Genomic DNA, 10462 nt, shown 5'->3' with positions numbered 1-10462 from the left:
GTTCTTGAGATTTGAATAGGTTTTTAGCTCTGCCTTTTACAGATCGGTTGCGGCACGTGTCAAACGCAACTGACTGCACTCTAATTGGCTCTTTAACTTGTAATGTTGATCGCTAGAAGTCTGGCTTACAGGAAAATTGTCTTTGGTTTCTTAAATTTTCTACATTACAATGCAACACAATTAGATGTTGCTTGACTTAATCTGTATAAGTATGCTGTAAACTGAAGTCTTGATATCTTTGTTTGAACTCTCAATTCCGATTTGATCTTCGCTGATCTACGAGTAACGAGCCTAACGCTTTAAAGAATTACGAATTTATGATTATTGAACTTTATGTGTTACCAATATTCAGTTCTGCTGTACGTAGCTGAGCAAGTGCATTCTGAACAAATCTCATTTCAATATCTTCAGGGCCAAAGTTCTTGACATAAATCGACAATGCACGACTGTAACACCCTTTTGCTTCTTGGCTAGCTAGCGCTGAGACCGAGATAATTGTGCAGAGCGCCAAGGCTTTTGTAAGTATCTGCCACCTTGACGTGTTCCGGAGCAAATATTTTAAGGCGAATATCCAGTGCTCGCTCGTGACAGTCTTTTGCTTGCTCTAGGTCACCCAGCTGCCGGTGGACAATGCCCAGGTTATTGTAAGACTCTGCGACATAAACATGCTCAGGTCCTAGCTTTTTCAGCCAAACATCCAGCGCTCAGTCGTGACAGTCTTTTGCCTGCTTTAGGTCACCCAGTTGCTCGTGGACACGGCCCAGGTTACTATAAGACGTTGCGACATAAACATGCTCAGGTCCGAGCTTTTTCAGCCGAACATCCTGGGCTCGCTCGTGAAAGTCTTTTGCCTGCTTTAGGTCACCCAGCTGCTCGTGGACTAGGCCCAGGTTATTGTAAGACGTTGCGACATCAACATGCTCAGGTCCGAGCTTTTTCAGCTTAACATCCAGGGCTCGCTCGTGAAAGTCTTTTGCCTGCTTTAGGTCACCCAGTCGCCCGTGGACAAGGCCCAGGTTATTGTAAGACGTTGCGACATCAACATGCTCAGGTCCGAGCTTTTTCAGCCAAACATCCAGCGCTCGCTCGTGACAGTCTTTTGCCTGCTTTAGGTCACCCAGCTGCTCGTGGACTAGGCCCAGGTTATTGTAAGACATTGCGACATCAACATGCTCAGGTCCGAGCTTTTTCAGCTTAACATCCAGCGCTCGCTCGTGATAGTCTTTTGCCTGCTTTAGGTCACCCAGCTGCCTGTGGACTAGGCCCAGGCTATTGTAAGACGTTGCGACATCAACATGATCAGGTCCGAGCTTTTTCAGCTTAACATCCAGCGCTCGCTCGTGACAGTCTTTTGCCTGCTTTAGGTCACCCAGCTGCTTGTGGACTAGGCCCAGGTTATTGTAAGACGTTGCGACATCAACATGCTCAGGTCCGAGCTTTTTCAGCCGAACATCCAGGGCTCGCTCATGAAAGTCTTTTGCCTGCTTTAGGTCACCCAGTTGCCCGTGGACAAGGCCCAGGTTATTGTAAGACGTTGCGACATCAACATGCTCAGGTCCGAGCTTTTTCAGCCAAACATCCAGCGCTCGCTCGTGACAGTCTTTTGTCTGCTTTAGGTCACCCAGCTGCTCGTGGACTAGGCCCAGGTTATTGTAAGACGTTGCGACATGAACATGCTCAGGTCCGAGCTTTTTCAGCCGAACATCCAGGGCTCGCTTGTGAAAGTCTTTTGCCTGCTTTAGGTCACCCAGTTGCTGGTGGACACGGCCCAGGTTATTGTAAGACGTTGCGACATCAACATGCTCAGGTCCGAGCTTTTTCAGCTTAACATCCAGCGCTCGCTAGTGACAGTCTTTTGCCTGCTTTAGGTCACCCAGCTGCTCGTGGACTAGGCCCAGGTTATTGTAAGACATTGCGACATCAACATGCTCAGGTCCGAGCTTTTTCAGCCAAACATCCAGCGCTCGCTCGTGATAGTCTTTTGCCTGCTTTAGGTCACCCAGCTGCTTGCGGACTAGGCCCAGGTTATTGTAAGACGTTGCGACATCAACATGCTCAGGTCCGAGCTTTTTCAGCCGAACATCCAGGGCTCGCTTGTGAAAGTCTTTTGCCTGCTTTAGGTCACCCAGTTGCTGGTGGACACGGCCCAGGTTATTGTAAGACGTTGCGACATCAACATGCTCAGGTCCGAGCTTTTTCAGCGTAACATCCAGCGCTCGCTCGTGATAGTCTTTTGCCTGCTTTAGGTCACCCAGCTGCCTGTGGACTAGGCCCAGGTTATGGTAAGACGCTGCGACAGAAACATGATCAGGTCCGAGCTTTTTCAGCCGAACATCCAGGGCTCGCTTGTGAAAGTCTTTTGCCTGCTTTAGGTCACCCAGTTGCCCGTGGACAAGGCCCAGGTTATTGTAAGACGTTGCGACATCAACATGCTCAGGTCCGAGCTTTTTCAGCCAAACATCCAGCGCTCGCTCGTGACAGTCTTTTGTCTGCTTTAGGTCACCCAGCTGCTCGTGGACTAGGCCCAGGTTATTGTAAGACGTTGCGACATGAACATGCTCAGGTCCGAGCTTTTTCAGCCGAACATCCAGGGCTCGCTTGTGAAAGTCTTTTGCCTGCTTTAGGTCACCCAGTTGCTGGTGGACACGGCCCAGGTTATTGTAAGACGTTGCGACATCAACATGCTCAGGTCCGAGCTTTTTCAGATTAACATCCAGCGCTCGCTAGTGACAGTCTTTTGCCTGCTTTAGGTCACCCAGCTGCTCGTGGACTAGGCCCAGGTTATTGTAAGACATTGCGACATCAACATGCTCAGGTCCGAGCTTTTTCAGCCAAACATCCAGCGCTCGCTCGTGATAGTCTTTTGCCTGCTTTAGGTCACCCAGCTGCTTGCGGACTAGGCCCAGGTTATTGTAAGACGTTGCGACATCAACATGCTCAGGTCCGAGCTTTTTCAGCCGAACATCCAGGGCTCGCTTGTGAAAGTCTTTTGCCTGCTTTAGGTCACCCAGTTGCTGGTGGACACGGCCCAGGTTATTGTAAGACGTTGCGACATCAACATGCTCAGGTCCGAGCTTTTTCAGCGTAACATCCAGCGCTCGCTCGTGATAGTCTTTTGCCTGCTTTAGGTCACCCAGCTGCCTGTGGACTAGGCCCAGGTTATGGTAAGACGCTGCGACAGAAACATGATCAGGTCCGAGCTTTTTCAGCCGAACATCCAGGGCTCGCTTGTGAAAGTCTTTTGCCTGCTTTAGGTCACCCAGTTGCCCGTGGACAAGGCCCAGGTTATTGTAAGACGTTGCGACATCAACATGCTCAGGTCCGAGCTTTTTCAGCCAAACATCCAGCGCTCGCTCGTGACAGTCTTTTGTCTGCTTTAGGTCACCCAGCTGCTCGTGGACTAGGCCCAGGTTATTGTAAGACGTTGCGACATGAACATGCTCAGGTCCGAGCTTTTTCAGCCGAACATCCAGGGCTCGCTTGTGAAAGTCTTTTGCCTGCTTTAGGTCACCCAGTTGCTGGTGGACACGGCCCAGGTTATTGTAAGACGTTGCGACATCAACATGCTCAGGTCCGAGCTTTTTCAGCTTAACATCCAGCGCTCGCTAGTGACAGTCTTTTGCCTGCTTTAGGTCACCCAGCTGCTCGTGGACTAGGCCCAGGTTATTGTAAGACATTGCGACATCAACATGCTCAGGTCCAAGCTTTTTCAGCCAAACATCCAGCGCTCGCTCGTGATAGTCTTTTGCCTGCTTTAGGTCACCCAGCTGCTTGCGGACTAGGCCCAGGTTATTGTAAGACGTTGCGACATCAACATGCTCAGGTCCGAGCTTTTTCAGCCGAACATCCAGGGCTCGCTTGTGAAAGTCTTTTGCCTGCTTTAGGTCACCCAGTTGCTGGTGGACACGGCCCAGGTTATTGTAAGACGTTGCGACATCAACATGCTCAGGTCCGAGCTTTTTCATCGTAACATCCAGCGCTCGCTCGTGATAGTCTTTTGCCTGCTTTAGGTCACCCAGCTGCCTGTGGACTAGGCCCAGGTTATGGTAAGACGCTGCGACAGAAACATGATCAGGTCCGAGCTTTTTCAGCCGAACATCCAGGGCTCGCTTGTGAAAGTCTTTTGCCTGCTTTAGGTCACCCAGTTGCTGGTGGACACGGCCCAGGTTATTGTAAGACGTTGCGACATCAACATGCTCAGGTCCGAGCTTTTTCAGCTTAACATCCAGCGCTCGCTCGTGACAGTCTTTTGCCTGCTTTAGGTCACCTAGCTGCTTGTGGACTAGGCCCAGGTTATTGTAACACGTTGCGACATCAACATGCTCAGGTCCGAGCTTTTTCAGCTTAACATCCAGGGCTCGCTCGTGAAAGTCTTTTGCCTGCTTTAGGTCACCCAGTCGCCCGTGGACAAGGCCCAGGTTATTGTAAGACGTTGCGACATCAACATGCTCAGGTCCGAGCTTTTTCAGCCAAACATCCAGCGCTCGCTCGTGACAGTCTTTTGCCTGCTTTAGGTCACCCAGTTGCTGGTGGACACGGCCCAGGTTATTGTAAGACGTTGCGACATCAACATGCTCAGGTCCGAGCTTTTTCAGCGTAACATCCAGCGCTCGCTCGTGATAGTCTTTTGCCTGCTTTAGGTCACCCAGCTGCCTGTGGACTAGGCCCAGGTCATGGTAAGACGCTGCGACAGAAACATGATCAGGTCCGAGCTTTTTCAGCCGAACATCCAGGGCTCGCTTGTGAAAGTCTTTTGCCTGCTTTAGGTCACCCAGTTGCTGGTGGACACGGCCCAGGTTATTGTAAGACGTTGCGACATCAACATGCTCAGGTCCGAGCTTTTTCAGCTTAACATCCAGCGCTCGCTCGTGACAGTCTTTTGCCTGCTTTAGGTCACCTAGCTGCTTGTGGACTAGGCCCAGGTTATTGTAACACGTTGCGACATCAACATGCTCAGGTCCGAGCTTTTTCAGCTTAACATCCAGGGCTCGCTCGTGAAAGTCTTTTGCCTGCTTTAGGTCACCCAGTCGCCCGTGGACAAGGCCCAGGTTATTGTAAGACGTTGCGACATCAACATGCTCAGGTCCGAGCTTTTTCAGCCAAACATCCAGCGCTCGCTCGTGACAGTCTTTTGCCTGCTTTAGGTCACCCAGCTGCTCGTGGACTAGGCCCAGGTTATTGTAAGACGCTGCGACATGAACATGCTCAGGTCCGAGCTTTTTCAGGTGAACATCCAGGGCTCGCTTGTGAAAGTCTTTTGCCTGCTTTAGGTCACCCAGTTGCTCGTGGACACGGCCCAGATTATTATAAATAAAGGTTTTTTGTAATTCATTACTTGGGTTTCTTAACTCGGCGATTGCTAGGACTGCTGTAAAGTAGCTTCTTGCAGCTGGATATTGAGAGTGGTCGCAGCACATATTTCCGAGAGTTGTAAAGACGTTAGAATAGTCCTGCAAAGTCGATCCACCAATATGAGCGACTTGCGATATTCCTTCTTTAGAAAAGAAGGGGTTTGCGTCTGTAATCACTTTTGCCAAATGAGGGACAATTCTCGTGCCAATGACTAGAGAATCTTGATCCTCAAATCTGGAGAGGGATAAAGCAGCTCCCAGTATGGATTTGATTTTCTCATCCTTTGTACATTTTTTTGTTACTGAATTAGCAACGTAATGGACGACTCCATGCACTCGAATGTACACACCGCTCTCCTCTTCGTCAAACAATAACAATGGGCATCGCTTTATCTTTACGCCAATTGCATCTTTATCTTCATATTCCTTTTCCATTTCCATAATGTACTCGACAGCAATATCTTTTAATATTGGTTGTGGCGCACAAAGAGAGAGAAAAGTGAACAAGTGCTTTATAACTCTGTCGGAACTAATTTCCTTTTCCAAGGCGAGTGTTATTGCTGTGGTCATTGTTTTTGGGTAACTTGGGTTTGTCTCGGCTAGAATGTTCTCAGTTGTGCGTCGCTGTCCTTTTTCAAGTTTTTTTAGATAGTCGGTCCAGCCGAAGTTTGGAGCTATTTTACCTTCCCGAACTTGTCTTACATAGACGGCGGCGCCGGCCAAAGCAAGTGGCAGGTAGTCCAGATACCGTGCAATTTCTTTTTCCATCTTATCATCAGTGACACCAGAAAGGAGCCTTAACAAAGAGTTGGCATCGTCAGGAAGCATCCCTTCACTTACTGATATTTGCTGAATGGAAGAACTTGTCAAAGGAATAGACGCGGTGTCTTGCGTTGTTATCAATAACTGGCCCCTCATCCATTGCTGGTTGGCTAAATCTGTCAAATAAGTATATACCTGGGACAGATTAGTGACATTGTCAACTACCAGTAACCACGAAGTGTAAAGCCCAATTTTTGCGCTTATCAGGGTCTTGAGACTTGCAATTTTCTTTTCTGTGTTCAGATCTTTGGAATGATAAGTGTCTGTAACTGAGTAATCCGGACATTTACAGTTTCGAGCGAAAGAGACATACGACTCCAAAAGTGTCTCTGAATTTTCTGCATTAAGCGTCATAACAAATGAAATCCCAGAGGGAGTTTCTTTGCTTTCGTCGAAAAATTGCTTAGCTACTAGTCGAGCCAGCTGAGATTTTCCACTTCCAGGGTTTCCTGATAAGTACAAGGTGCTTAAGCTGTGATTGTTGGAGCTTTTGAGTGCTTTGAGATGTTGTATGATTTTACCAACATCAGATTCGCGAGGGGAGATGTCATGTGCAGGTTCAGGGGGAAGAATGCAAAATGGGGGAACTTTGGTTTGCAGCTGTTCTTCAAGCGTCTGCCGCTGATTCTCTTTTTTTTCAAGTTCCTTGTCTTTTTCTTCAAGTCTTGTTTCTTTTTCAACAAGTTCCTTTTTTTGTTGTTGAATTTTTGTCTCCTTATTTTGAACCTCCTGTTGAAGGTCGTTAACTTTCTTCAAAACATTTCTTAACTCTTTCGTGGGGAAACTTGTCTGAGTTTGGATTGCACGGATTTGTAGAGTGGGGAGACCGAGTGCGTGAAATGCAGTATTCACCTTTAAAATATCATCTTGAAAATCTCTGCTGGATAGGAAGCCTCGTGGTCTATGCGCAAAGTCTTCATTACGAAATTTTCTGAGATCATCCACATTTGACTGAACAGCTGGATGGAGACTGCAGATGGAATCGGAATAAAGAATGGCATAAAACAGCATGGTACAATCCCATTCCGCTCTGTCACCATTGATCATAGTTTTCAAGAGAAGGGCGTTTCTTCTTCTGTTTCGTGGGGATTCATGGCTCTCAAAGTCCATTCCATTTTTTGGTGCATCTTTCCATTCTCCCAGGGTTGCCTTGTAGCGATTATCCCATTCTTGTTTGAAGATTGTTCGAAGGCCCTCAGCTAGTACATCGGTGACAATGCAACAGATCCTGTAGTAATTCAATTGCTCCTCAGTATATTCCATTGGAGCGGCCATATTCAATCAGACCCTTTCAAAAGCAATGTCGCCATTAGTCAAGTCAGTTAGTTATATCACTTTGTTTATCTTTTCTAAGGACTAAGAATTTTTAAACTTGTCTAAACATTTACTACGATTAAGTTGGGTAAGACACGGACAAGGTTTTGGGACGGGGATTTGACCATAAGGTTGTCAGGGGAAATTTTATTCGTTTGGTAACCAAATCTCAAAAGCTGTGGGTCGCCAACTGTCAAACTTGGAAGGGGGTCTCAATGGGGTTAACCGTCAACCGTGAAATGGCCAAAATATTAACCGTCAACCGTCAAAAACTCAATATTTCTATCGTCAACCGTCAAATAAGCAAGCCAATGTTAGCCGTCAAATGTCTCAGATATCCTTAATTAAGAACTAAACGATTGCCTAAACTGGGGTCAACATCTGTTGTTCATACATTTACGTAAGTCTTTTAACTCCGCGACCAAACTGACTTCCGGTGTGGAAACACTTCCGGTGTCGGAAAACGATAGTCATCTCTATCAAATAGGTGTTACAAATTAACAGTTCTAAACAACCACGTCATTATGAAAAGTGACAGCCCAATTTGACAGCCCAATTTGCGCGTTTAGTTGGTCTTATAAACGACATTCCAAAAAATTACCGTTAACCGATGTATGACCTAAAATTTAATCGTCAACTGTAAAAAGGGCTCCGTTTAAACCGTTAACCGTCAACGTGAGCCCCATCTTGGAAAAAAAGTCAAACGACACTTCGCCTATATCAAAAACAACAACAACAAAAATAATATTTCAACCTCAAAACTTGGTCGCCAAACTTTCGTCGCTTCTCACTGAACTGAAAATGGTAGTACGCATTTGTTAACTGGGAAGTTTGTGCTCTCCCTTTATACTCTTTCGTCTCTGACAGAGTACAAAAGGGGGGAGGGGAGGGAAGTGGGACTGTAGAAAACTCACTGCCAGAGCTTTCTGGGGGGATAAAGTAAATTGTACTGTGATAAAATACGGTCAATTTCACATTCCCACACAGATAAAAGATTTCCCCAACCCATCATGAAAAGAAGAACGGTTTGCAAACACACAATTTCTAAGCGAGTTTACCAAGCTTTTCTGGCTTTGCATCTCATACAACAATGACAAAGATCGAGGCCGCGGAACAACATACCCCTTAAGCGACCTGATACTGGCTCGGCCAATCCCAGCGTTCATTTAGACGCAGTATTAGCCAATTCGTTTATTGGCAACTCGTTACCACTAATTCATTTAATTGATTCAACAGTCTTTAACTGGCGTCAATCGAATACGATTCAAGTTTCCTAGAGTGCTGAAATTCAAATTTAAAAAATCTGAACAAAACTTTTAAAATATTTTAAGGTAAGAAAAAGCTTGTAAGAGCAATTTAAGTCCTCACATAGAACGAGGTAGTGGTTCATAGTTCTTTTCTTCCGTTTCCGCATTAGTGATCATACTGAGGTCGTTATCATCAATATGTAATCTGCGAAATCGTCTTGAAAAACGACAAATAATAAACGACACTATAGCTGGCGAGAAACCTTTCTCTCACAAAAAGATAACATCACATATTAAGGGTCATGTTTAGACACCAAACTTTTTACGAGAAATATTAAATATTGTTATATACCTAGACTTTCACTCAAGAAAACGAGCACTGTGTGTCCCTCCCGCTTCCTAAACTTTTAACCGTTACTATGTTGTAAATTGACATATCAGCTCGTGGCTATGGGCCACGTGCTCGTGTAGCACTCTTTGCACATAAAATAATTAACAATCCAACAGGCATCCCGGCAAGTTTTTTCTTGAACTCTACCTCTAGCTTCTAACTTCGATAGCCATTACACTAGATTTGTATCTAACCTTAACTTCCGTAGGCCTCTAACACATAACAATTAGGGAGCTTCTACTTTTACTTTCATTGCACCGAAAATATGAGAGGCTATTCCACTGCATCTAAAAAAATTATGTTATTATCGCTTCTCCAAATAATTCAAGCTATATCTTCGAAATTCGCAATCTGCTTCTTAGAATGCATTGACTCAGTTTACTTTAGTTTCTTTGTTCTTAGTCTCTGTTTTTTTGATTCATTAAAATTCGCGTATCTACCAATACTTGTTACTTTGGCACCTTTATTATCAGTACTTATACAACTGCAATGTAAAAAAAAATTAATTCTCCTTCTTTTAAACTTAATTTAATTTTTATTCATTTATTTACTTGTTTACTCATTTCTCTTTTCTCTTGGTTTATAATATTAACTTTGTATAAATACCTTGGTTAGTGTAAATATAGAATTAAAGTAAAGTAAGTCATGTGTAAATGTTAAGATACACCAGTTAATTACACGTGACAGTGGCCAACTCGAAAGCTATGTTACTTTGGTCACTGTGCACATTTTACTTTTGATTATTGATGTAATTTACTGTTTCTTATATATTCTGACTTTTGTAATCTGTAGTAACCTCTTGAAAAAGTGCGAATAAAGACTTTGTTGTTGTTGTTGTTGTTGTTGTTGTAGCAAGAGATAAAAACAAGTTGAGTTGGGAGCAACGTGAGCGGTGTTGTTACGAATGAAAATTATTTAAATATCGAATCAACCGAGTACAGTTGTCGTCCGGCAACGACACTGTGATTGGTTGATTCTTGGTCAACGTGCCCCTGATCAAATACATATATCTTATTAACCAAGCGCGAGGGCTGAACTGGAAGAATAAAGGCCCGAGGTTTTGACAGTACGGACTGAGCGTAGCGAGGTCCGTACAAAAAAGACCGAGGGCCGATATTCTTCCAGTAAGGTCCCGTGCAAACTTGGTTAATAAGAGATTTATCATACGACTGAAGATCAAAGGGAGACAAGTGCGGTATCATTCGGGACCATTCGGGACAGTGCCTGGTCCAATACTGAGAGACTATTGACCGGCAATAGAGCCTTTTGATTGGTTGATTTTAGTTATCGGCCCTCTGACTGCCCGAGTCGTGTAATAAAAATGTATCCCGACCGGG

At 45.2% G+C, this 10462-nt stretch overlaps 1 pseudogene; it reads right to left on the bottom strand.

Moving 5' to 3' along the window:
• Positions 1 to 316: 316 nt before the first annotated feature.
• LOC148730229 (uncharacterized) lies at positions 317 to 8408 on the bottom strand (annotated as a pseudogene).
• Between the last annotated feature and the right edge of the window lie 2054 nt (positions 8409 to 10462).

This window comes from Stylophora pistillata, chromosome 5 (genome assembly GCF_964205215.1).
Source record: "Stylophora pistillata chromosome 5, jaStyPist1.2, whole genome shotgun sequence".
In the NCBI taxonomy this organism is placed as follows: domain Eukaryota; kingdom Metazoa; phylum Cnidaria; class Anthozoa; order Scleractinia; family Pocilloporidae; genus Stylophora; species Stylophora pistillata.
Note: the sequence above shows the minus strand (reverse complement) of the source record. Positions and strands in the feature narration are given on the sequence as shown.